We start from the raw sequence: 27,334 nt of genomic DNA on the forward strand, positions 1-27,334 counted from the left end.
GCCCAGCACCACCAGCCCCGGATGCTCAAGCTTCAGCATCTGGCCCCACCCAACTCCTCCCTGCGCGATGTGCCTGCGCGTTAGGGAGAGGGGGCCTCTGGCCGCTCAGGAGTTAACGTGGCAGCGGGGCTGGAGGGGGGGGCATGGCCTGCAGACGGGGAGGAGGCGACGGGGGTGGGCTGGGAGGTTGAGAGCGCGGCGGTGAAGCCGGGAGGAGGGGCGCGCCGAGGGCCTGCTCTGTGCACTTGCAAACGAGCGGCGCGCAGAGGGGGCGCCCGGCTCTCGCCCGCCAGCCGCCTGTCACCACGGGCACGGGCGGCGCGGCGCCCGGGACGCGGAGGACGCGGGCGGGGCAGATCGTTATTCTGCCGTCGCCCGGCGCGGCCCCACAGCCGCTCGCAGGCAAACTCCGCGGCGGGCACGGCCCCACGGCCCGGCCCCGGCCCGAGCAGGCGGCGCGCGGCGGGAGGGCGCGGACCAGCCTCCGCCAGCCCGGACCGGGCCGAAGGCGAGCGGGGCGCGGCGGCCCCGGGATCCCGGACGGCGCCCGCGGGGTGAGTGCGCGGCTCGGGCTGCCCGCGGGCGGCGCTGGGGCGGGGGTTGGGGGGCGTCGCGGGCGGGGGGAGGGGGTCCGCCGCGGAGCCCGCGGGGGGGGCTGGGGCGGGGCGCGGGGCCGGAGCCGGCCGAGGAGGGCGCCGGGGCGCGGGCTGGCCCCGGGGCGCGGGGCAGGGGCGTCTGGGTCCCGATCCTCCCGGAGAGGCCCGGGCCGCCCCGAACTGTTGCTGGCCGGAGCTGGGCTCGGGGACGTCAGGGGCCGCGGGGTGGCGGGGTGACGGGGTGACGGGGCGGAGGGGCGGGAGCTTCCCTCGGGGCCCTCCCCTCCCTGGAGCCCGGGGTCCGCGAGGAGGGGCCAGGCGCCCTTGGGCTCTGTCCGAAGTGTCTGGCCCCGGGACCAGGCTCCTGCTGGGCCGCAGGGGTCTGTGCGCAGCCTGGAGCGGGACGTTCGCCGCGGGGGATGGGCCGGCCTTGCGCTCAGCGTGGGGCTTGGGGAGTGGGGCGCCGAATCGCAGAGACCGCCCGGGCCCCCCGCAGCACCCAGGAGACAGGAGGGGTTCGGCCAGCCACAGGTGGTCCGTCTGTCCTGCCGGCGAAGGGCGGCGCACGCTCTGGCTGCCCAGCCGGCGCGGAGCCGGCGGGTGAGGGGAAACTGAGCGCCATTTCGGGCTGAGCCGAGACACTGAGGAGGTGCAGGACCTGGAGCCTGGGGGTGGGCCTTAGGGGTGTTGCTGTGCGCCCCCTCTGTCCTGTCATCCCTCCCCCACCAGAGGAGCAGGCAGGAAAATGTCAGCTGGGCTTTGTGCTCGGTGCCTCGGGCTGCCGCAGCTCCCATCTGTTGGACCCAACGCAGCTTCTAATTGGGCGACGGGCAGGGTCGGGAGGGGGTGGGCTGGGCTGGGCGCAGGGCTGCGGGAGATGGACAGGTCGGGCCCTCTGCTCGAAGACCCCAGGAGGTGGGCGGTAGACAGAACAGCCTCCCCAGGCCAGGGGAGAAGTGGCTTCCTGCCAGCATGGTCACCATCGTTGGGGAGATCTGGGTCTTTGCACGCACCCGGCAGCCAGCACGCTCCCGTTTCCCCGCCAGCCTGGGATGGGCTCTGGCCCAGTGTCGTCTCCTGAATGAGAAGGCCAGGATCCCCTCCCACTGCCCACTGCTCCTTAAAGGTCCTTCCAACAAAGATCCCTGGGCATAGGGTGGGCAGCGCTGTGCACAGGGCACTGGGGCCCACTTGCCTGTGGACCCTGTTGTTAGAAGAAAGTCACATGTGGATGGCCTGACCCACTTTCCTGGCAGGCCAGGTGCCCTTGTGGGGAAAAGATGGAGAGAAAAAGGCACAGCTAGGGGCCTGAGTCTTCTAGGCCCTCTTCCTTCCTCGGGGCTGGCTGGCACCGAGTCTCCTTCCTGCCTCGGGGTCCCTCTGGACCTGGGATGGGACCTCATTTTTTGCAAAGGATGGAACTAAAGGCCTTACTGCTTCAGGGACTGAGAACTGCCCGGGGTCTGGAAGACCCCTGGTGAACGGGAGCTGCCCGCAAACCCTCCCTCCCTCAGGCAGCGGCTTGGCCCGAAGGAGGCACTGGGCAGCAGTGGGAAGCAGAGGCCTGCTGATGAATTCCACCCAGGCCGGGAGAGCAGGCTTCCTGCCACTCACCACAGTGCCTCCTCCCACCCCATTCCTTCTCCCGGGTCCCCCTTCCCCTCTGTTCCCTGCTCTCTCCTTCACTCTTGAGTCTCTCTCCTCCTCAAGCATCTCTCTGGCCCCCTCTCCTTGTACCCCCTCCCTCTCTGAGACCCCTCCCTTTCTCCCTTCTCCTCCTGGCCTCTGTCCCCACCTTTGTTCCCTTCCCTTCTGTAAACCACAGCTTAAGCCACAAGCCGGGCATGTGTGCTGGGTTCCAAACATCCCGATGACGGGAACATGCGCTCTGTGGGGTTTGCTGTGTCTGCTTTACAGAGGAAGGGCCCAGGTGGGTGCCTGGCAGCTGCGAATACCAGGCATGACTCCTGTACCCTGCCATGTGCCTCTCCTACCCACCCAGGATTTTTATTTGTAAGGAAAAAAAAAATTACCAGTTTATTGAACACCTACTATGTATTTTAGGAGCTGAGGAGACAGCAATGAAACTTCCATATCTCAGGGCAAAACTGAACTAGTATCTGGACTTGCCACTGATTAGTTCTGTGCCCACTAGGCTCTTTCAAAGACCCACTGCTTAGGAGTGGAGGATGGGGGAGGAGTGTAAATCCTAGAGAATTGTCATTAGTATCACATTGTGTGACCTCTGACAGGCAGGCCCATTTCCTCACTATATACCAGGCACCACAAAGCTTACAGACGCAGGGTCTTCCTATCCTTAAGGTATTTCTGGCCTGAAGGATGGACCAGTTCATATCTCACCATTTTTCCAGGAGGGCTGAGTAGAAGGCCAGTGCTTTAGAGGAAGGAGAAAGAAACAGATTCATTATTTAGTACCTACTAAGCACCAGTCCACCCAGAGCTTTGCACAAATTATATCCCTCAATCTTGACAACCTTCTAAGGTCTGGATTATCATCCCCTGCTCAGGGAATTGAGAACCAGAGAAGATAAACCACTTGCCCCATCACATAGGTCTCTGTTTTGGAGTCACTGATTCTCTACAGTTCATGTGGCCTCTATGATATCTGTGATATCTGGTAACTTGTACAGTCATCTGAACATTACCTTTTTTGAAATTGATTTTTTATTAAGGTATCATCAATATACACCTTAAGGAGGTTTCACAGGAAAAACAATGTGGTTAGTACATTCACCCATATCATCAAATCCCCCCCATGCCCCATTGCAGTCACTGTCCATCAGTGTAGTAAGATGCCACAGTCACTACTTGTCTTCTCTGCGCTACACTGTCTTCTCCGTGACCCCACACACACCATGTGTGCCAATCAGAATACCCCTCCACCTCCCTCCCTCACCCCTCGGAGTCTGTGAGTCTGCTGCTGTTTTTGAACATTACCTTTTAACTGAATTTTTCAGGAGCATGCTGTATCTCCTCAGAATATCAGAATGTACAAGGATTTGTTGAATGGGTGCATGAACAGCTTTCTCAAGTGAATAGGGAAGGCCTCCTGGAGGACTTAGGACTCTGGGAAAGGAGGCACGGAGGGCAGTGGATCTTCCTGATCCTGCCCAGATCGGTGACAACCACCCCCACCTCCACCAGCACCCCCAACCCTGCATCCAGGTAGAGTTGATGGGAAATTGCTGTTTTCATTCAAAGTCCGGGTGTGGGAGCTTGGTGCGTGGCTATTCTAATGAGTCGATGTCACTGGTGTTTTCGGCCTCCTTAGACAAGCTTGGACTCTATGAAAGTCCCAAGGTCAAGGATGGGGTGGGTGGCTTTCAAGCCTGCAGGAGCTACAAGAAGGACAGGGACTGTGGACAGAGGCTAGATGGGGCCGGAAAGGGGGAGAGTGACCTAGGATCAGAAGAGGGGAGGAGAAAGGCAGAGAGGAACAGAAAAACAGAAGGTAAGAGACAGGAAATAAAAGGCACAACCAGCCAGGACCAACATTCCCGAGCGAGGGTGAGAAGGCTGCCTTCATCTGCTGCTTCCCTGAGAGCCTTGGTCTCCGTCCTGCAGCCCAGAGGCTGGGATGTCCACCATGGTGGCCTCAGCAGGCACCTGCTTGTGCAAGCAGCCCGTCTCTAGTAATGCCTACTGTGTACTCAGCCTTGCGCTCGGTGCTAGACAAGTCAGATGTTGCCCCTGCCTTCAAGAATGTTCACAGTAAGAGTGTAGATTCTGGAGCCAGCCAGCTGGTGTCCGAATCCAGGCTTCACCACTTCTAGCTTTGAGCAGGTCATCTAAACTTCTGTGCCTCGGTTCCCTTATGTGTAAATGGGATAATAATGGCAATTACTTCATAAATTGTTGTGACGATTAAGTGAGTTAATATGTGTAAGGAACTTAGCACAGTGCCTGGCATAGTAAGTGCCATTTGAGTATTGTTCTGTTATTAAATGGGGGCATCAGTCAGTCTTAGAGTATGAAACAAGTGCTATAATACGGGATGAGCAGATAAAGAGGTGGCTGTCTCTGCCTGCAGATTAGGAAATGGTCTCAGAGGACATGGTATTTGGGGCAAGGCTTGAAATCAGCCAGGCAGAGGCGGTAGGCCTGGGGCCTCTGGGGCAGGGGGTGTCTGGGGCACAGGAAGTGGGCATCAAAAGCTGCTGTGCTGTGTGTGGCCTTCTGTGGATATCAGGAACACCTTGGACACGTCCCGCCTCAGCCTGTTTCCAGGGCTCAGAGCTGAGCGTCCAGTGGTGCTGGCAGGGTGCCCAGAACGTCCCCACATTCCCCAGCCTAGGACAGTTGGCCTTTGGCAGGGCCCCCAGTGTGTCCCTGTAGGGATTGGTCTCATGACCATGGCCTCCCGGGTGTTCTAAGCCATCCTCCAGCAGTCTCTACTCCAAACCCAGAGGTGCCGCAGCCCTTGTCCTCTTACTTCTTGGGGACCAGGAGACGCCTGGGCCTGAGAGGGCTGCCTTTTAGGAGGCAGGCTGAAACGGCTTCGGTTCACACGTGAGCTTCGCTCTGTGCATTTCTTCCACCCACACCTTCCCTGCTGCTCAGCATCTGAAGGACTTGCAGTGAGTTTCCCAAGCTGAAGAGCAGGCAGAGGGTTCCTGGGGCAGTAACTGTTTCTCAGCTGGCTCCTCTCACATGGAAATGGCACTAATGACAGAAGCTGGTATTTATCGAGCACTTCGTATGTGCCAGGCAGTGTGCCAAGGGCTTTACGTACATTAGTACATTAAATCCTCAAAAATACCCTCATTTGGTAGCACTCTGATTATCTTCAGTTTAAACATAAGGAAACCAAGACTCAGAGGTTTAGTAACTTGCTCAGTGACATACAACTAGAAAAAAACACACACACAACAAGGGAGGATTTAACCTTTGCTCTGACCCTAGGACAGCTGCTTCTTAACCACCCCCAGAATCCAGTGTCCTTTGGGCCTGGAGGGTGATCTGGGGGCATCCAGCCCATTCCTTCTCACTACAATAGGTAGCTCCCCAAGTCCTGTCCAAGCCAGGGGCTGCCTGCCCCTTTAGGGGGTCTTCAGAGAGGGTCTCCCCTCTTCCTCCTGCTCTGGGAGGTCACAGCTCCTCGAGAACCAGCATTGTTTCCTTTGGTCTGCCAGGTGCTTCAGGGGCCACGGGGAGCCGGTGGCCTCAGAGCTGGACTGTAAGAGTCAGTCCCGAGGGCCAATGCGAGAGGACATCTGGGAGACCCCAGATCAGGCGGATCAGGCAGGGGCGGATTGGGATTAGTGCTGTCAGTGGGGCGTCTCTGCAGGGGAGGTTTATGAGTCTTAGGAAAAGCAGATACAATTGTTCCTATTTGCAAGTATCTCTCAAGGCACAGCCTTCAGGAGAAAAGCATTTAGAAGAAGGAGCAGCAATTGTTAGGCAGCTGCCATGGGTCCCCACCACCACCACCACCACCAAGAAAAGGGGGTCTGTCTCACCTGATCCTTACAGGGTGAAAGTGAAAGGAAAGGGAGAGAGAAAGAAGAGAAATTGTGTTTCTCTATAGATGTTGTCAAAACGAGCACTCAAAGGCAGGTGTTGAAAGTTTGCCTTTGGCCCAGGAGGGTTGGACGTGGTGATGCCCTGGCAGTGGAGAGGCAGAGGGGCAGCTGATGGGCAAGCTGGAAATGTAAAAGCTGTGCACGGCGGGGAGGGCCTCGACACTTCACCTTGCCCGGCAGTCACACCTGCACACCCCATCTTCTGCTTCTGGACAGAGCCCCCAGTGGGACGGAGTAGCTAGAACTCACACAGCTCCGGGCCTCTGAACTTCAGAAGGGGCTTCCCCAGAGTTGGCCCAGGGGTGGGATGCTGGGATCCCACATCCAGAAGGGACCTGCAGAATTTTCCTGCCTGTCACCCATCTCTGAGCACAGCCATGCCTCAGCCATCGCCAGCACAGGGTGGGACTGGGGTCTCTTCATTCAGCAAATATTTAGCAGGCGTTTGTGCCAGGCCTGGGGGTTTACACAGCAGTGAGCAGCCAGAGATCTCTACCCTTAGGATGCTTATACTTCATCACCTGGGGCTACAGTCAATAGTATATCAGTGCTAAAGAGGAAACTAAGCAAGGAGGGGGATAGAGCACGTGTTAGGAAGAGGAGAGTTTGTAATTCTCCCCGAGAAGGTGACATGTGAATGAAGATGAAGTGGACGCAAAGGTAAGGGCACCCCAGGCAGAGGGAACAGCAGGTGCAAGGGCTCAGAGGCAGGGCAGGTTTGAGGAGCACTGAGGAGCCCAGATCTTGGGGAGCCTTAGGGCTGGGGCGAGGAGTGTGTTCTCTCGGAGTGAGATGGGGAGCCTTTGCAAGGTCTGGGGGCAGAGGTGACATGATCTGATCTTTAAAAAAAACAAAAACAAATGGGTCTTGGCCATCCGTTCACCAGGTGGCTAGGTGGGAAGTTCTCCAGCCACTGATGATGTAGTCAATTGATATTTACCACCAAGTACTTTCCAACGGGTGCTGCCTCCTAGGCAGTGGGGCGTGGGGGTGGGGGAGAATATAAAGACACACAAGACAGTCTTTGCTGGTAAGGAAACCTACCAATCAGTTGGGGAGGCAAAACTTAATACTCACAAGAAATAAGAAGAGAATAATACCAGACAGTTATTTAAAACCAAGTGCTAAACTGTGTGATTTAGACTATAAATGTTACCAGAACTGTGAGCTCTGTGTGGGAGTCTATAGGGAATGCTTCCTCCAGGAGGTGCAGCTGACTTGGGCCTGGGAAACTGAGTGGGGTCTGGATCTGCAGAGGGAGGATTCGTGAAAGGGGCACTTGTAGCTCGTGGGTGGGGGAGAAGGGTGGCCACACTGAGGGGTGCCCCATGGGTGGGCACAAGGCAGCAAGTGTGTGAGCTCTCCCGGCAGGCACTGGGTCTCTGGAGCAGCCCCTTCCCCACCATCTGGGTTGCTGGTGACCCCTTTATTCTCTCAGGGGACAGGGGCGCAGCCCTCAGAGAATAGCCCCCATGACCCAGGGCTCCTGTGCTCTTCTGGATTCCTGTGTCACGGATCTGCTCTCTCTAGTGTGTTGTATCTGCCAGCGCCCCTCAGCACCCCATGTCTGGGGCCCAGGGCTCTGGAAGTCCCTTGAGCTCCATTTTTCTCCCTTCCTCTCACTGTCTGGGCTCCTGGTTGGTAGGATACTCCTGGAACATTGCAACTAATTTCATATAGTGAACTGCAAATAAAATTGTGCCTGAATGAGCGAACATCCCCCCTGAGGGGTGAGGCTGTCCTCACTCTGGAAGGAGGCTGCCTGGGTCTTGGGGGTTTGGGCTCACGTCTGCTGTGTGGACAGAGATTGCCCTGGGGTAGAGTGGGGCTCATGGGTGGTGCCCACACCCACCCAAGCCCCAGGCAGGTCCCCCGTCCCCTGGCCCCCCAGCTGTAGAGCAGGAGCCAAGTCACACGGACCAGTGTTGTGTCCTCAGCCTCCGCCCCAAGGCCCCTGGCACAGCTACCGGAAGGTGCAGGCCTGAGCTTCCAGCCTCCTGGCTCACGACCCAGAGGACCAGGATCAGGTAAAACCGGCTTAGAATCCGTTCCCTAACCATATACCCTTGGGCATTTTACTCAACTTCCCCGAGCGGCAGTTTCCTCATCTATAAAGCTGAGTTAATAACACCCATTTCCTGGGTTATTAATAATAAGAGCGATCATTATTGAGCGCTTGTGATGTGCCCAAAACTTTACTTCATTTAATCGACGTCACACTGTAAGGCAGATACTGATTTCCCCCATGTTGCAGGTGAGGAACTAAGGCTGGGAAACATTAAGTCACTTGCCGGAGGCCACACACAACCAGCCCACAGCAGGGCCAGAGTTCAGGCCCACGCCTTTCAGACTCCTCGGCCCTGGTTCTCAGCCGCGGCACTAAGCGAGCTCATCTGTGTAAAGTGCCTGCTACAAAGTAGCAGCTCAATAGATGGTGGCTCTTTTTCTCCTCAACTTCCCCGGGGCCACACTGCTCCGGAGAAGAGCTTCTCCCGCCTGCACCGCATTTCTTTTCCAGGATCCCCTGGGACATATGGTGGAAGTAGGAATGGGGATGAGCTTGCTGAGGGGGAAAAAAAATAAGGCTGAGAGAGGGTGAGTAATTTGCATCAGATCATAAAACACCAGGGCTGTGATTAATACCCAGGGCACCTTTCCCATAAGAGTCTTGTCATTTAGGCCCCCTGGGTCCTGGGCAGTTGGCAGAGGGCAGCTTGCCGAGGTGAGGAGAGAGAGGCCACCGCTTTCCCTGGGGGCAAGTCAGAGTCTGTCTCGTCTGCCCACGCTGGAGTTGATGGCGATGGGCTTGGAAAGGTGCTAGCAGGAAGGTGCCAAGACCTGGAGTTCTGAGTTTGGTACTATTTCTAGAGCTTGTTGCAGTCCGGGCACTCCTCTGGATGGATCTAGGAAGAGGAGAGTGTTCAAGGTCAAGGTGTGAGAAGAAAGGATACTCTTAACTTTATAACTATTAAGTCAGTGTACCTTCTGTACCAGGTGTAGTGCCAAGAGATGGGATGGGATGGGTAACGGGGAGCACATGAGAACAAGGCCATGGCCTCGGGCATCACGGAGTCCGCCGGGAGAAATCATTCCCATGCATGGTGCACATGCTGGTCTGGGTGGGCAACAGGTGTCACCAAGGTCCTCTAAATGTGGAGGAGGGAGGCAGAAGTCAGTGTCAAAGCGACGAGAGGTGAGACTCAGCAGGCCACTGCTGGCTTGGAAGACGGACGGGGCCGTGAGTGAAGGAGTGGGGGTGGCCTCTGGACACTGGGACAGGCAAGGAACAGATTCGCACCCAGAGCCGCCACAGAGGAGCACGGCCCTTCCCACACCATGGTTTTAGCCCAGTGAGACCCATTTTGGCCTTCTGACCTTCTGAGCTGTAAGGTAATAAATTTGTGCAGTTCTAAACCTCTGTATTTGTGCTGATATGCCACAGCAGCAACAGGAGCAAGGCTGCTGCGGCTGGAGCAGAGCCGGTGGACCAGGACGCACTGCCTCAGCTCCTCCCGACCCGTGACCCCGGAGGAGTCGCTCCATGACGCAGAGGCTCGGAGGAGCCCCGTCCGAAGTACACTGGGTTGGGAGCACAAGCCCGTTATTTTCCAGCTGATGAAGCCGAGGCCCAGAGACAAGAGGCTTTGCCGGAGGTCACACCGAGTCAGTGGGAAGGGAGGGCTCCAGTCCGGGGCCTGCTCCTGTCTGGTCAGAAACCTCGGGGGGCTCCCATGCATTTTCTCATCCGTTTTCAACAAGTGTGTGTGTCTGTTTGCCTATAAAGCCCCGGGTGCCGTGCTAAGCACCGGGCAGAAGCAAAAGTGAGTTGCAAGCTCAGGAAGATGGCAGAGTGTTGGCCTGAGCGCCGTCCTGCCCTCTTGCCACCACCTCAGGCCATCAGCCAGGTTGTGAGCCTCCCTTGGCCCCAGGACTGGCCCCCAGGCTCACCTCCTCTGCAGAGACGCAGCTCTCTGAAGGGAGGGGGCTCGCCCCGGAGCCCTGGTGCACCTGCCCTCCCAGGGTCTGTGCCCATTATCACACCTAACAAGCTGCAGCGGGGGCAGGACCAGGGCTTGGGGCGGGGAGGGAGAGGAGGCAGAAGCAGCCGCCCTTCCTGGAATCAGCACCCCAATGGCATGTTATCTCCCCTCTGCCACGCGTTCTGGCCCTCCCTGCCCCAGCGCACCTGAGCCACGGGCTGGCCCCCAGGGCTGCCAGCTCCCCATGTCAGTCTCCATGGCAACCCCACATTTGCCGTTCTGGTTTCTAATGACTTATTGGCATGTGTGGTAATTTGCAGGGCTTGGCAGGCTGAGCTAGGGGAACTAGTGGCAGCGAGAGGCAGGGGGAGGCACTCGTGGCCAGGGGGAGTTGGGGCTTCGCACGGTGACAGAGGCTACTTTCCTTCCTGCCCCAGCCTTCAGGAGTGACATCAGGAGGGAGGAAGCTGCTTCAGGGCCAGGGCCTCCCCTCTGAGGGGCGTGGGCTGTCTCTGGGCTCCTAAGAGGGAGACAGATGGACAGCCAGATGTAAAGCACAGCTGCTCACCTGTCAGGCAGAGGCGGGCAGGCTTGGGGGGCTGATCGCCGTGTTCATCCGCGGCAGGTCAGACCACTTCTGTGTGCGGACACTCTCCTGGCTGCTGCCTGGGCACCAACAAGGGCAGGGCTACCTCCTGGGCCCAGTGGCCACTGTGCCTTGCGGAGAGGGGAGGAGGCATAGTGTATCCACAGGACAGCTCCTGTAGCTTGTTGGCCTTTTGCACACTCAGAGAACCAAGCCAGGTGCACTGAATGAAATGCCAGACTGCTCAGATAGTGGGTGAGCCAGTCAAGCCATCAAAAGAGAGATGAGCGAGGACCCGACCCTCTCCACTTTTCTTGGGCAAAGCTTGCCCAACCTCAGAACTACTTCCTGGGGGCAAGGCAGCGGGGAGCCACGCGGGTCTGGATTGCTGCAGTCCTCCCGCAGGCTTCTCTGCCTCGCCCTTTGCCTCTGTGCTCAGTTCCATCCTCTAGTTCGTTCAGCCTGGGGTGCTGAAAAGAGCACCGTCTCTAAAGTTGGATGCCTCTGGGTTAGAATCCCGCGGGCACTAGTTACTAGCTCTGTGACCTTGCACATGTCTCTTACCCTCTCTGAGCCTCAGTTAGCTTATCCGTAAAATGGGTTTAACATACACATCTCATAGGGTTGGGAAAGTGAAACCAGCTCACCCTTATAAAATGCTTTGACACACAGTGGGCACCAATAAATAGTAAAGAATTTTAAAAGTAATCTTTTAGCTACTCAAATAGGAGCAATGTGGTCAATAATTTTAAAAATTCTGGTGGACTTGGTAGGTTTTTCTATTTTTAAATATTTGAGAATAGTCTTCATTTATTCAGAAAATGTTTATTGACTATCTTCTAGTGTACAAAGTACTGGGCCAGTGCTGGGTCTTGCCTGATATTTTGTGATTATGGTGAAGTTAGGTTGCCTGTGCGTCCTCTAAGCGTATAGCGTTTGGCAGAAGATGGAGGGAGGGGAAAGCTGGCCCAGGGTCAACCACATAAGCAGATCTTCCGTGGATCTCTGGGAAGTGGTTGACCCCAGGAGAAAACTGCGCTGTGAAGGCTCTGTCTGGGTCGTGTGCAGTGAGACACGGTGCCTGATCCTCAGAAACAGTGAGTGTGTTTTTAGAACTGGTAAGGGGGTGAAGGAACCGGTGGGTGGCTGCTCCCCCACCCCCGCTCTCAGAAGCTGCTGCTGAGCCTGCAGGAGGCCACCAGTGGCAGAAGAGGAGCAGGTGCACCTGCCTTCACCTGGGCATCTGAGCAGATCACAGCTCCCCCAGCTGGTGCTAGGGCGAGGGGAGGGGAGGGGAGGCGAGGGGAGGCGAGGGGAGGCGAGGGGAGGCGAGGGGAGGCGAGGGGAGGGGAGGCGAGGGGAGGCGAGGGGAGGGGAGGCGAGGGGAGGGGAGGCGAGGGGAGGCGAGGGGAGGCGAGGGGAGGCGAGGGGAGGCGAGGGGAGGCGAGGGGAGGCGAGGGGAGGCGAGCACGGCAGGGCTGGGAAACTTGGCTTCCATCTCGGCCAGCAGACGGCCTTCTGCCTGCACCCAGAGTCTGTCCTCTGTCCGCCTCCCCACAGCCTCCTCCAGGGCGGAGTGCCGGCGATGGGCAGAGAAGGGCAGAGACCGCAGGGGCCCCGGCGAGCGTCTGGCCTGTGCTTCCCCACCTTCCCATTCACAGCCCACCTACACGATGCTAATGGCGCAGGGCCTCTGACCGACCCAAGGGCTCCGGCGTCCACATCTCAGCACACCTGCAACCCATTCGCGACGGCCTCACATGAGCTGGGCAGCTCGAACTCCCCCAACCTATTTTTGTTGATGAGAAATCTGAGGCCCGGGCTGGAGAAAGGCCTTGTCCAAGGCCACGCAGCACGCTGCCGTCACCAGGCCCAGATGCACGTGTCCTGATTTCTGACTGTATCGGTGCTCTCTCTGCTCAAGCCTTCTTCCACTTTCCTCCCTGACCTTTTACTGGAGGGAGCATTCTTCAGGTGCAAGGGAATGTAATGTCCCCGAGACGACCCTCCCCAGATCTCATGAAACCAGACCGCACCTCCCCCCGCCTTCATCACTGTCACCCTCCTCCCTCGGTGGCACCTTTGGCATCTGCCCGTAGACATCCTCCCCGGTCCCTCTGCTCCTGGGTGAGTTCAGTGACGAGATGGGCAGCCCACCAGCCCCACCAGCCCCACCAGCCCCTTCCCTGGCTTGTCCACCTCACCACTCACTCCCAAGGTCACACCCGAGATCTCGCGCCACCTGAAAGGCGCGGGACAGAGCACCCTGCTCTCTGCTCGCCGTCTCCTGGTCTCCCTGCGTTCTTGTCGCATCACCGCCCCCCAACAGCATCCTGTTACCTCACTGGGACCCCTGGTCCACAGGCACCCTACGTTCTGCCTCCGTTCCTCTCCTCTGCCTTCCCTTCTCCACACCCAGATAGATTCCATGTTCCACCATTTTAAGAACTCTCCCGCGCATGCCCTAAATCCACTTGACCTTGTCTTTTTATTCCCCCGTCTGGCCAAGTCCCAGTTCTGGATTAACCTCTCTAAGCTGCTGTTTTCCGCTTGCTTCCAAACAACTTAGCCTGATAGAAAAAAGACCCAGAATGAGGCAGATTGGTACCTCTAAAAATTCGGTGCTCTCTCTTACCAACTTATTACCACACCTCCTCGGGTCCTCCGCCTCCTGCCTCTCCAGTGACAGTTTCACGCCTTCCTCCCCGGACGCTCGGCGGAGGACCTCACCTCCTACTTCACAGAGAACCAGAAGTTCCCACCAGACCTGCAGACGCACCGGCCTCGGCGCCAGGCGTCTCCTTCCTCCTGCAGCAGCAGCGGGTGGCACGTCCATTCCGGGGCAGCCCGGTTCTGGGACCACCCGCGTTCTAGAGCCTGCCCTCTGGGCTCAGGACCGAGGACTTACACTTCCCCGCTGTGCTTAAGTTTCTCCCATTTTCAAAAACAAAAAAAGCAAAATCCTTCCTCAAGCCCACCCCACATCCTGCCACCCCACCTTTCTCTTTCCCTCCGACAAGCCCGATTTCTGGAAAGAGTCGGCTCCACCAGCTCTCGTGATTTCTGCACCTCCCACCTCTTCCTCTGCCCCACTTCAGTCTGGCTTCCTCCCCCATCGCTCCTGAAACAGCTCTCCATCTCACGAAATGAGGGGAACATTTGTTTAGTTCCCAGAAGCGGGTTTCTCCCCTTGGCTTCTCTGACCCATAGTCCTGCTCTTCTGGCTTCTCCTTTCTCCTCCGCTGACTCACCCTTCCCATCTTTATCTTTACACATCGGTGTTCCTTATGGTCTGGTTCAAGGTATTCTCTTCTGCCTGGAGACGTCCCTCCCTAGGTCATCTCCTGAAAGGCTGCTGTGACCGGCCACGTACAGGGGATGCCCACCAGGTCGTGTCTAGCCCGAATCTTCTCGTCTCAGTTCCACATCCTTACATCCTAGTTGACTGGGTTGGATGTCTCAAGAAATCCCAGGCTTGGCATAGTCTACAGAGTCGTGATTCTCCTGAATTTATCACTGCCTTCTCCACCCCTCTAACCCCCAACCAGTGTTGCCTATGTTTGTGGTTGTGACTCCCTTAAAGCAATTCTGTATGCTGGGAGTCATTGCCAACTCTGCCTTTTACCCCTATATGTCTGGTCTGTCACCCGGTCTGGTCTAATCTCCAAAACAGCCCCTAGGCCCACCTGCTGCTCCCCATCCTCACAGCCTTAGGCGTCCTCGCCTCTTGCCTGGACCAGTGGAGTCACCTTCTAATTGGTATGCCTGCCTCTCCCCTCACACCTCCAATCCAGCCTCTGAGTAGCTGCTAGAATGCCCTTTTAAGGACACAAATAGGATCTGGTAGCAATCTCCCACATCCTCAGAACCCTCCGATGAGTCCCCATACCCCCTACCCAGTGCTCTGCACTCTGTACATCGGCTTCTTTCAAATCTTTGACTGATAAGCTTTTTGCTTCATGGCCTTCACACATGCTGTTCCCTGGCCCCTCACTCACTCTTTCCACCCCATACTTCTCCCTAAATCCTAGTTCTCTTTCAGATCTCAGCTCAAACAGTCTTTCCTTAGAAAAGCTTTTCCAGGGTACCTCCAGAATTTTATTAGGCCCCTGCTAAACATAAATGTCCTCACAATGTCCTGTATGCTTTCTTCATAATATACATTGTGATATCTAATTATGTAATTGGGTGCTTATTAGATAATGTCTCCAGCACTGGAGTGTGACCCCATGAGGGTGGACACCCATCTGTTCACCATTTAGCATGAGTGCCTGGCACAGATCAGGCAGTCAGAAAATATTTGGGGAATGAATTCATTAGTGAGAGGTATTTAAATACAGAAAGGGTCTCATGGAAAAAGTCAGAGGGAAACACAGGTGAGCGTGGCGTTGGCAGAGCAGATGAGCGGAGCTGTGTGTGTGAAAAAGTAGGCTCCTGTCGCCTCCCCTTTCCCCTCACTGTCCTTCCCCAACTAAGGACTTTGCCCAGATTCAAAGGAGGTTCATTCTGATCGTTCCAGCCAGAGCTCTAGGCACCTCTCGCCAACAGCTCTTTCAGGGAACTGACATCGATACAATTCATAGAGCTTATCCAAATTTCACCGGTCACCCATGCGTTCCTTCATGTGTGTGTAGCTTTGTGTGGCCACCACGACCGTCAGGATACCTCACTGTACTGCCACAAGGCTTTCTTGTGCTCACCTGTAGAGCCACACACCCCCATCCCTAACCCCTGGCAACTACTTCTCTGTCCTCCATCTCTATGATTGTATTATTTCACAAATGTTATAGAAATGGGATCATACAATCTCTAATCTTTTGCTATTAGCTTTTTTCTTCCCCCAGTCAGCATAATTTCCTTGAGGTTCTTTCAAGCTGTTGCCTGAATCAATGATTTGTTCCTCTTTGTTGCCTAGCAGTGTTCTGATAGGGATGGTTAACCACTTACCTATGGACATACGTTTGCATTACCCTATTTTCAGGTGAGAAAACTAACTTGCACAGGGTCACACAACTAGTAAGTGGCACTTAATAAATGTTTAGTAATAAGCTTCTAATAGATGTTTAGTGAATCAAGTTCAACTGAATGGGGGCACTTCATGCCCCCCTCAGCATCCAGCATGGTGTTTTACGCAGAGAAGGTGCTCAATACCTTCTCTGAAGGGGTTTGCCAGCAGAGATGTGGATGAAATAGCATCTATGTTTACATAGGTAACGATAATATCTAATAATCCCTGTGTCTAGACATTCACAAGGGAGGAATATGTCCCTCTCAATATCTTACATAACTGTACTTTCTGGTTTTCTCGGAATATCAGAAAGGAAATTGAGGTAGTAAATATGATCGCATACAGGGCTGGCATTTTATTGCCTAAATTGCCCAAAGCTATTGGCTTTATTCACAAGGCCATATTTGCTTGGTATTTGCATCTAATTTGCAGGTTGCTTGTTTTAGCACAATGCAGAGAAACCCTTCCCACTCCTGCTTCGTATCACCAGCGCCCTCAGCTGTTCCCAGGGCAGGCCGCGCTGCCCCTGGGCCCAGCTGGGCTGGTGCAGTCTGCTGTCACAATGGGGCAGGTCCGGAAAGTGTCCACTCCGAGCCGAAGAGTCTGCCAGGGCATTTTTGCCTATGGCAGAGGATCCAAGCTATCACCACTCAGCAGGGACCTCAGGGGGCCTAATTAAGGAGGATTTGTGGAGTTGCTGGAAGTCTTCGACCTCAGGTGTGGAGAGCCAAATGCGATTAAGTGATTGGAAAGGAACCACAAGTTGGACTTGCCTCGATCCTGGGCACAGTGCCCAGGAGATGCTTTGCTGAAGCACCTGAGCCATCGTTCTGTTTGGAGAGGTGAGGTGACAAAGCCAAGCTCAGAGGGGCCTCCAGGGTGGGACTTCCACAGAGTGTGTTTGGAAACGCGTCCGGTGGCCTCCCAGGGAACCTGTGGCTCTAGTCCAGCCAAGGCCTTACCAAGGTGGGAAGGACAGATAGAAGGGGCAGACTGTGGACCCGCCCTCACCAGCCACACTGAAAGCAAGTTGGCATGAGTCAGCACCCAACTAAACTGTGCTGTGGGGACTTGGAGGAAAGAGAGGCCATGCTGATTGAAGCTGCTGTCCGGGAGGCCGGGAGAGTCACTGGATCCTGAGGAACAGGCCAGGGCACTGGCTTCTCAGAGGTGGGCCACCTGGACCTGCAGACTCAGGGAGGAAATGGTAGAGGAAAGCAAGCACAGACCGAGCATGAGGCTCACAAAGAGGTTTTAAGCGGGACTTCAAGGTAATTTTTACCTTCTGGCAGGCCATTGGATTGTGGCCGCAGGCCCAACCCCGTGGCCAGGGGCACGTTAGGGAGACGACTCTTCAACTCTTCTGAAGGGAGTGGATGGACTGTTGGGGAGATGGAATGGGATGTGGGAAGTGGGGCTGATATTGGAGTAGAGGGTGTAGCACTGTCTGGTTTAGGACATGTTCTAGTGAGTCATGGGGAAGTTTGGTAATTCAGGAAACTGGGCGAGGAGAAAGGCCACAGCACGAGTTGGTCGCTGGGGTGCAGCTGCCAAGATGACAAGAGCTTATGAGGGTGGGAGGGGAGGCGGCCAAGAAAGAGCAGGGGACAAGGTCCTGATGGGGGGGTGCCCAGGAAGTGGGGGTTCCAGCCGGCTGGATGATTCTGTCAAGAGCACCCAGAGTTTGAAGCTGAGAAAATGCTGCAGGACAGAGAAGAACTGGGGGATTGAGAAGCAACTCCCAGGTGTAGAAGCAAGAAGGGTGTGTATGTGGAGGAGTGACAAACAATAAAAATGTGCCCCTTTATTTTTAAAGGTGGAGAGAGGTAATCAAAGGACTAGGTTTCCTGAAAAGATGAGAAGGGATAAGGTTGGTTTTTAAAAGGAGGAAACCTTTTTCCTTAAGCCAGAGGAAAGTGAGAGAGAATGGCACTGGGCAGAGGTGTGGGGAGGGGGCACTCACCCCTGCCTGGGCCATCGGCCCGTGATGTCAGCAAGGTCACCTTCCAGGGGGCAGGGGGCAGATGGAGTGCAGTGAGACGCAGAAGCGAAGGGCTCTGCAGAGCGTGCCAAGCAGCAGCGAGAGAGGAATAGAAGGATTGCAGTGGAGTGAAGCTGGGATCGTGAATCTATAATAGGGCCGGTCTCTGGCCTCTGTGTTTTCTTCCTGCAGCGCTTTCCGATGAGAGGGCCAGGGGCAGTGTAGCGAGAACTGCTCATGTTTTCATTGAGATGGGGCAGTGATGGCCTTAGTGACCTTTGCCTTGTTTCTGGGGCCTGGGCTCCTCGCTGCCCAGCCTTCTGCAGACAGACCCTCCCAGCATGGCCTGTTCCCGTGAATAACCCAGCAAGGAGGTCCATTCACATGGCCCTGCTGTGTGGGGAGCTCTCCATTTTTCAAGGCTTGAGGCCATTTCTTGGCCTGACTTATCAAATGGATCTGGGATAAAAGAGTCCCTTTGCCCTCTGTTGCTACCTGTGCCCTGTTTTCATTTTTCTCCCTTCCTCGATCTTGCAACAGCTGCTTAATAGCCTGCAAGAGGGTCAGACTGGGAAGATGAATGCCAACCTGTGGGGGACTGTGTCCTGCCTCTCTATTTGGGAAGTGATGGAAGGCGGCGAGCAGAGAATGTATAACCGAAGGAAACGCAAACAGACACGGCCAACAGCGGCTTGCAGGCTACTCCAAATAGCATTTCCACTTGTGTGCTGGGATGACCTCATACTACTGATTTGCTGGGCTAATTAGGTCTGACCTGGAGAAAACAGGTTGCAGTTCCCAGAGTAGACAGCAAGGAGAAACCAGGATAGGCAAAGAACGCTTACTGCAGAACAGCCACGGAGTGCATAGCATCCAAGTGCCCACACACGCCGAGTGGGGATGGTGGTGGGGTGCGTGGTGGCAGCTGGTATGTGATGACTTGGCACGTGAGAGCAGTCCGGATACTGGCAGGTCACCCCAGAACACAGCTGCCTAGTTAGTGTCTTCCTCACGTGTTGTATGTTGATCCCTGGTGGCCAGGTTAACCAGGGAGAATGCCTGGGAGAATTCCCTGCGGGTGGTGTCAGGGCAGGGATCCAGTGTGACATCCTGTCCCTGGCTGTCCCTGGTGCATGTGCCTCGGGTCCATGAACTGATGCCTTGGGCCACTCTGTGCCGGAGGAACTGTGAGGACTCCCAGGGGTGCTGCCCCCCAGCAGGGGCCGATGCTTCCTTTGTACTTTCGACATCAGTTCAAGGTCCAAATGAAGGGCAGAGCGTAAAAAACATGAGAGGGAAGGAGTAGCCCGGAAGGCCTCTGGAAATGATCCATTTGAAGGCACATGGGTTCTAGTCTCAGCCCTGCCCTCAGTGTCCTGCATAATCTTGAGCCACTCACCACAGCTACCAGGGCCTCCGCTTTGCTGCTGAGGCCGTTTTTCTACCTCAGTCCCTAAGGGGCTTCAATAAAGTCAGTTCCTAGTCACGAAGCCACGCTGTGCTCTGAGCATAGCATCTCCAGTTTCTCCAAGACTACCCACAGGGCTGGACTGTATTTCTCAGTGTCCAGACAAGGGATTGCAGCAAATTTAGAGCCATGTGACTTGTGTTTAAAGCTACTTACCAGCTGTTTGACCTCGGGCAGGTTATTCTTTGCCTGAAGGTCAATTTTTCATCCACAAATGGGACTGACACCTGCCTAACACAAACACAAGGTGTGTGTGGAAAATTAAATAAGATAGGGTGTGAGAAAGCATTTTTCAAGTTCTTAAATGTCCAGTCACTGTTGGAGAGGGAGAGAGAGCGGAAAATGTGGAAGGATCAAGGGGCTTGAGCCATACAGACCTGAGTTCAAGTGTGAGTCCGTGGCCGTGGCCAAGCTGAACATTTCTTAGTCTTGGTCTCATTATCTGTCATGGCGTGCTTATGTCTCCTTATCAGAGAATTCTTTTGAGGATCAGATGACGTGGCGTTTGTAAAGGGTCTGGCGTATGGTACATGTTCCCAAATGTGCTCCCTTCCCTTTCCCCGCATCCTGTACCTGGCTTCCTCTCCCTGTCTCTCAGCCCTCCCAGGCCTTCAAGTCAAGGGCAGCTCAGACGACTTTCAGCATGTCCTGGCAATAAGCAGTGGAAATGCCACATTGTCCACACGCTCCCCGGGGTCACATCTCTAGCCACGTGTCTGCAGTATTGGGTTCTTCCTTCCTCTTCAACAGCAGGTCCTTGCTGAGTAGCACACAGCTGATTGTCCCCAGTCCTGTGAGTCATCAGGCCATCCCATGGCACTCCACCTCTGCTGGAGCCCAGCCCCTGCTGCCCCCGAGCACTGCCACTCCTTGATGTTTGCCCAGCCTTCCTGGGGCAGGGCACCCAGGGGCCAGGAGTGCTGGACAGGGCTCCTGGCTCGGAGGAATTGTCTTCCCTGATGAGGGGCCCACTCCCTATCTGATCCTGCTTAGCCCAGAGAGATGCCCCTCGTTTCCCATTACTGCTTCTGTGGTCCCACTACAGCTGCTGGGGACATTCTGTGGTCTGTGCTTCCCTCTGTGCCACAGTGTGGCCAGCCTCCAACTCTCCCTGCCAAGGGCTTCTGGGAGCCCTTAGCCACCCAGCAGGATGGCTCTTGGGCTGTTTGACTGGGCAGATGTCCAGGCCCCTGCCCAGTAGGGTCTTGTCTAAGTCTGTGGACTACCAGTCTTAAAATCACCCCTGGGGAGGAGGAGGAAGTTGACAGTGCAGATCCCAGCACGACTCCAGACCAGCTAGGTTCCAGAAGATCCAGAAATCTGCATTTGAAATAAGCTCCCAGGTGGTTCTCACATGCAGTCAAGTTTGAAAACCATTGGTGTCACTTATTGAGTTAGGACTCATACAATGAGGCACACAGATTGGTACGGGTGCAACTTGATGAATTTGTACACGGGGGTGCACACACCTGCCACGTTGCCAGAGCCCAGGCCACGAAGCAGAACACTTTGAGCCCCCAGAAGGTGCCTCGTGCACCCTATGCTCAATAACGCCTGGCAGGTGACCACTGCTCAGAGTTCTGGCAACAGTTGTGCTTTTTGAGTTCTGTAGGGTTGGAGTACGTGGCTTCTGCCGCCCCACCTCAGTGCCGCTGCTCTGAAAGCCCAGGCAACTCACTTTCCATTCCCTGTGCGTTACCTTTCCCTCAGCTAGGTAGGGGGGTAGGAACAAATAAAAACAGGAAGAACAGTTTTCCAGGCCCTCTCCTGAAGCCCCCTTCATTGCAGCTCCGCCCTGTGCTCCCCTCCTCAGGCCCTGGGCAGATCACACTGGGTCCCCATCCTTCCAGGGTTAATGCTTCTGGCGGCCCAGGACCTCGGTCTGTGCGGTTGTGGCGGACCGGGGCCCATTCCCCTGCCAGTTTGTCAGCCGCGGGGGACACTCATTTGTTGTGCAGGGATTGCCAGAGTCCAAGCACATTCCAGATGAAATTGGCCAATTTAATCTACAAATGAAAAGACAAATGAGATGGAAATCGCACAGAACAAGCCTACTCCCCATCAGCGGGCATCAACCCTGACATGTTGTGCCGTGTGGCCTCTCTAGGCCTTTGCCTGCAGCTGCGGTCAGCAAGGCTTTCCCAGCAATGGGAAACCATCTCCTTCCCACCCAGGCAGAGCACTTGCCCAGGGGGCTGTGAGGGGAGGCACGCAAGGGTGTGGGGTTGGGAGGAGGGGACAAGCAGATACAGAAACAGGGCAATACCAAAAGGAAAAAAATATTTTGAGCATCTATTTTGTGCCAGGCTCTGTACTAGGTGTTCAGACCATATAGACAGACAAGACCCACCACCCTTTAAGGGGCTCCTAGCCCAGGGGGAAAAAGAGAAAGTGAGGTGTGATGGTTACATGACAGAAAAGGCAAGGACAGACCTGTCTGTAAAGGGAGAAGGGAGCGGGGCAGGGCAGTATTCACAGCCGGAGAGGAGGCGTGCGAGCAGGGCAGGCCCAGGCTCCTTTCGGAGGATGGGTGTCCGGAGCAGGGGGTACAAAGCAGGGAGGAGGGGCTGGGGCTGCCTCCCAGCCCCTGGACCTGGAGGGGCAGCCCTGGGGACAGCCTGGGAAGAGAAGAGCTCACAGACCGCTTTGTCCACATCAACTCATCAGCTCTTGGTAAAGTGTCCAGGGCTGGGGCTGGCAGGGGGTGGGTTCCCCAGTCTGGTGAATGGGATGAACAGTAGGCAAATCATTTGAATGGTGGTTTTTCCCCATTGTGTAAAGAGAGGTCAAAGAGCCAGGAGTTCTCAATCCCTGGGTCTCTATCTCATGCACTTTGAGTCGAGGCAGTTGCAAAGAGACAGGAAAGTTGTTTTCATATGGACCCAGGCTAAATACAATTTTTGACATAATAATAGCAAATGCGTATAAAGCACTGAGCATGAGCCAGGCTGTCCTAAGCACTTAGCATGTATTAATTCTTTGGCACAGTAAACATGAGGATGGGTGGGTAATGCGCTTCAAAGCCAAACACAAGTGAAATTGGAGCTGTCCCTCTCCCCCCTCCCCACAGCACTCACTCTGGAAGCTGAGTGTGAACCCTTGGCCCCGAAAGGCCCTCTCAGCCAGCAATCCCTCACTTGGGCAGCTGTCAACCTCGAAGCGGACAGAAGTCTTGGGGGCCTGCATTTGAATGCAGTTCAGAGAGCAGTTGAATGATTCCAGATCTTGGAGAGGCAGACAGGCTCACCTCTCCCTCCTCATCCACTGAGCTGAAGGGCTTCAAGCCAGGCCCCATGCTAGGAGCTCAGGCACCCTAAAGGATACGGCTGGTCATTATGGGGAGTGTAGCGCCCTCCCCAGGGACTGTTCTCTGCCCAGTACCAGAACCCACGTGTATCACATTATTGTGGATGTCACTAAGCCTGGTTGTCACCAGGGAACTAGTTTCCCTAGAAACAAAGGTACACTAGACCCTTGACATTCTCAAGGGATACATCATAGGGCTTCCTGAATCCATGGATCAGAGACTCCCATGTAATTTCCCCCTTAAAAGGCAGTAAAGAATGCCTGAGTCACGAAACAGGGATGGCTGGTGAGGGCAGAATCATCTACGTCTCAGCTTGCCGAGTTTCCTGGAGTGTCTCCTAGCACTTGCGGGTCAGCCCTGAGGACGATTCCATGGCGGAGCAGGCTTGCCTGTGACAGCAGTTGGCACTTCATGATAACCCCCACAGTCCCAAGTGTCCACTGCATCTCCCGTGACAGCAAACAGGGACCTGGACTAAATGTGCTAGACTGGACGCATTCATGCTCCTCTCTGCCGCTACACTAAGTGGGCAGAGCAGTAAAAAAAAAAAAAAAGTGCAAGCCCATGGGGCAAAGGTGAGGAGACCAAAGGGGATCAGTGTCGTCTGGACTTTGCAAGTTGAGAATCTAACTGATTTGGCTTGATAAAGAAGTCACTAGAGAGCCCCAGGGCAGGAGCCCTGAGAAATGGGCAGATCCTTGCCCTAGGAGCGCAGAAAGCTCAGAAATTGGTGGTATCTGAAGACAGGGTACACAGTAGGGCCAAAAATGAGGAGAGCGATTCCTCAGCCCATTTCACCGTGGCACTATTTCTGCTTTACCTTAATGTCCCTGACTGAACCCAAGAAGCACTGGCTTGGGGACATGGGCACAAGTATAGATGGAGAGGAGGCAGTATATTGGGGAAAAAAGGATTCGCTGAAAGTTTGCAAGCCAAACGGGGAAGCCCCTTGCCCTTTTCCTCCTGTTGGCTCTGGGAACGCTGGTAGCTGGACAGAAGGTGACATCTGGGGACCCCCTGAAACCTGTCACGGTGGGACCCGCCGGTTTCGACAGGCTCTGCCCATGCACACCCAGCTTCCAGGCAGCTTGTAAGGGCCTCGCTCGCAAATAGAAGCCACAGCCAAGGATTAGTGGATTTTTAAGGAAAATGGCCCGTATAAAAGAGCGTAAAGTCAAAATGAACAGAAAACAGCTTGGAGCAAACTATCCAGGGAGCAAAAGAAAATGTAAAAACCACCCCCTCCCCCCACCCGCTGTCCTCAGAGGTAAGAATTTTATGCTCACAGAGCAAGGGGCCTTTTTAAAAAAAATTGATATAACTCACATACCATATATTTCGCCTTTCTAAAGTATACAAGTTAGTGGCATCTTGGTACATTCACAAGGTTGTACGGCTGTCACCCCTATCCGATTCCAGACTGTTTTCATCATCCCAAGAAGAAACGTCATACCCATAAGCAGTTGCTCCCCATTCTTTCCTCCTCCAGTCCCTGGCAACCCCAAATCTACTTTGTCTTTCCACATTTACCTGTCCAGAACATTCTGCAAGTGGACGCGAACAATATGTAGCCTTTGTGTCTGGCTTCTTTCACTCAGCATCATGCTTTTAAGATTCATCCATGATGTAGGCTGTGTAGGAGCCACATTCCTTTTTTATTGCCAGATAATATTGCAGTGTATGGATAAATGTGAACAACCCACATCCCAGCTGATGGGCATTTGAGTAGCTTTTGTTTTGGAAGGAAAATGCAAAGAACAATGAGCTCTTAGAAATTGAAAGCGTATTCCATTTCCTTAAGTGAAAATTTTTTCTTCTTTGAAAAAGAGGTATCTTAAAACTTTTTCAGAGATAACTTAAGGATGTGCTCCACCAAAATGAGAAAGAAGATATGACAGCCAGGGAGAGACAAACAAGAGTATTTACTACCTGTAGGAAAAAAGCCTTCGAGGGTGTGCACCAAATGGTGACAGTGGTCAGCGTCAGGAGGCGCGCCAGCCAGGAGAGTGGAAAACCATATGGAGAAAATGTAAACGTAGTTTGCATTTTTAATAGTAGTGCTATATTGTACTTGATTACTATATATTTGTTGACAGATACAGAAAGCCAGGAGGTATGAGAAAAAATGGGGTGCTCTGAGTGCTCCTGGGGTGCCCTGGTCACCATCACCTTGCTGGCGCCCTGACACATCTCACAGCCCCTGGGGCCACATGACCTGTGAGTGTCTGCCTGCCGCTAGCAGGCGGTGAGTGATGGGCCCCAGGGCAGAGCTGGGTCTTGTTCATCCTGTATACCCCCAGGGCCTGGCGAGGGCTTCAATCACGGCTTGAATGCATGGAGAGAAAGGGAGGAGAAAGGAAAAACGGGAAGCAGAAGACCCCCACAAAGCGCAGGCTATAAACTGAGTGAAACCCGGAGTAGGGAAGCCCAAAAGGTTCCACAGACTTGGCTGGGAAATCAGGTCGACTAGTGATCAAGGCAGGCAATTGGCTTCAGGTTTTCCTCTGGGTTCCCCAACCTGGGGACAGTGAAGCCAACTCCTGGGGTAGATAATCCCCCAACCCTAGAACTCCAGAGCCGAGGGAACCAGCGGTCACGGAGCCAAGTGCTTTTATCTTGCAGATGAGAATCAGAAGCGCAGTTTCAGTCATTTCCCTGCGCTGGGCCTCGGTTTCTTACATTGAAAAACAAGGAAGCCAATGAGGTGCGCGTGCAGGCGCCTTCGGGGTCTGCAACATCCGCGGAGGCGGAGGACCAGCTTGCTTAGGCGGGGAGGCTACCCAAGGCAGAGAGCTCGAGGTCAGCGTAAAGGGTGGGGGAAGGGCTCCACGTCCCAGCCAGCTCTTCCCACCTGTGGGCGCAGTTTCTGAAGTGGATTCAGGTGCTGGGCAGCCTCGAGCCAGCTTTTTCCCCAGGAGGCAATCACGGGCCTGGGTCACTAACTGTGGACCCAGCTGCCTATATCAGAATCAACTGCTTGGGATCTAGTGCCATCCACAGGTTTCTGCAGAATCGGGGACCAGCGTGGGATGGGCATTCGCATGGTCGCAAACACTTAGGTGATTCTGGGCCCTGATGTGAGGAACGGTGGCTTAAGGCGGCTGGGGTTCAGAACGGGAGGCTCGGCGCTCACCGTCAAAATAGCTACCATTCATCCAGGACCTACTCCACGTGGGGCACTTCTTGACTCCTCTAATCTTTACAACCACCACCCTGCAAAGTAGGTATTATTATTACTCTAATTGGACAGAAAACAGACCCAAGCAATTAACTTGCCAGACATCACACAGCTAATGAGACAGAGCCAAAATTTTAACTCAGGTCCTGCTTTGCAACTCCGGCTCCTTGCTTAGGGCCAGGTCCTTACCTGCCTCCCGCGCTTGGAGGTGACCAGCTGGCCTGGGAGGGGGTGGGTCATGTGAACATGGAGTAAGGGGGGCAGCAGCCCACTGCCCAGACCAGCTTTTCCCTCTTTCCTCTCCCTCTCAGGCATGCAGGGGCCTCGGTGCCGTTTTGACGGCGTAGCGCCATCCACAGCCAGTCTTTTCCTCCCAGCCTCCTACTGTCTCCCTAGTTAAAGATGCCTTGAGTGACTCCCTGCGCTGTGGGCTGCTGGCCAGGCGCCAACATCCCGCTGGGGAGGGCTCAGTGCCACCTGGTACCCTGGCACCACAGAGACACCTGTGTGCTGTCAAAGGCCAGCTGGGGAAGGGAGGCAGCACAGGGAGGAAATAGCCCCAGCACAGGAAAGGCACTGGTCATTCTTAAGCCCCACAGCTGCAAAGAGGATGTTCTAGAGGCACCTGAGAGTTCTCACCTGTGCCCCACACCTTAGCTAGCATTGTCCAGACCCCATTCTAAAGGGTTATCTGTATGGGATGCCCCATCAGCCCTGGCACCTGCTCCTGTACCTGACGGCACTTGCCTCAGGGTGCTTCTCGTAGCAACTCACCGAATGCCCACCTGAGAGCCCTCTTCCCTCTGCTTACAGTGACCATCTGGTTGCCCAGGACTGAGTTTTGGGGATTCAGGATTTAAGTGCTAGAACTGGGACATGGGAACGAATTGGTCACCCTACTCTGCCTCCCCATTCAGGTCCCAGTCCACACATCCGCCTGGCCCCCGAGAGTAAATAGCACCAAGTCTCTCCTCCCATCACCCTGCTCAGTTCCCGAGTTTGTTCACTGCTGCCGGGGCCGAGCACCACAGATTTAGCAGCTTCGAACAAGACGTGCGTCGCCCCCAGTTCCGGAGGTCCAAAGTCCATCCAGGCCCGCCTGGCTGCTTTCTCTGCTCTGGGTTCCCAAAGGCCAAGACCAAGGGGTCAGCTCTGGAGGGGCTGCAGAGAGTGGCTTCCGAGCTCCTCCAGGGCTGGTGGAATCCCTCCCCTTGTGGTTGGAGGACTGAGGTCCCCGTGTCCTTGCTTGGCAGCCAGATCCTAGAGGTCCCGACCTCTCAGGACCGCCATCGGGACATCAAATACTTGGCGTGCTGGGAGTCCTGCTTCCTGCTGGGGGAAGTTCTCTGCTTTAGTGACATGTGTGGGTACATCTGTCCCACCCAGAGTCACCGACACTCTCCCCAAAGCCCATGGCCTTGCCTACATGTGCACTGTCCCCGTGCACTGTCCCTTTTGCCATGTAAGGTGACACGTTCAGTTTCCAAGGATCAGGGTGGGAAGCTCAGGAGGGCTGTTCTGCTCACCGGGTTCCCTTAGAGCCTGTCCACCCCTTGCCCCAACTTCATAAGCACCTCAGGAAGGGACCGTGGGCTGTTCCCTGCAGAGTCCCTAACCCTCCTTAACCAGTGCGTGCCTCTCTGTACGCCATTGTATCTATTGAATGAATGTTACAATTATCAGGGGA

The 27,334-nt window shown here is 55.0% G+C and overlaps 1 protein-coding gene across 2 annotated transcripts in view; it reads left to right on the plus strand.

Annotated features, from left to right (window-relative positions):
* The first annotated feature begins 224 nt into the window (after positions 1-224).
* LRRN2 (leucine rich repeat neuronal 2) overlaps positions 225-27,334 on the plus strand; it is a 55,393-nt gene continuing 28,283 nt past the window's right edge. For both annotated transcript variants that reach the window (XM_036909682.2, XM_057508080.1), the window contains exon 1: positions 225-554. The gene's annotated coding sequence lies outside the window, so the exon portion shown is untranslated. The remainder of the gene's footprint in view (positions 555-27,334) is intronic.

The sequence above is a fragment of the Manis pentadactyla genome, chromosome 9 (genome assembly GCF_030020395.1).
Source record: "Manis pentadactyla isolate mManPen7 chromosome 9, mManPen7.hap1, whole genome shotgun sequence".
Lineage (NCBI taxonomy): Eukaryota > Metazoa > Chordata > Mammalia > Pholidota > Manidae > Manis > Manis pentadactyla.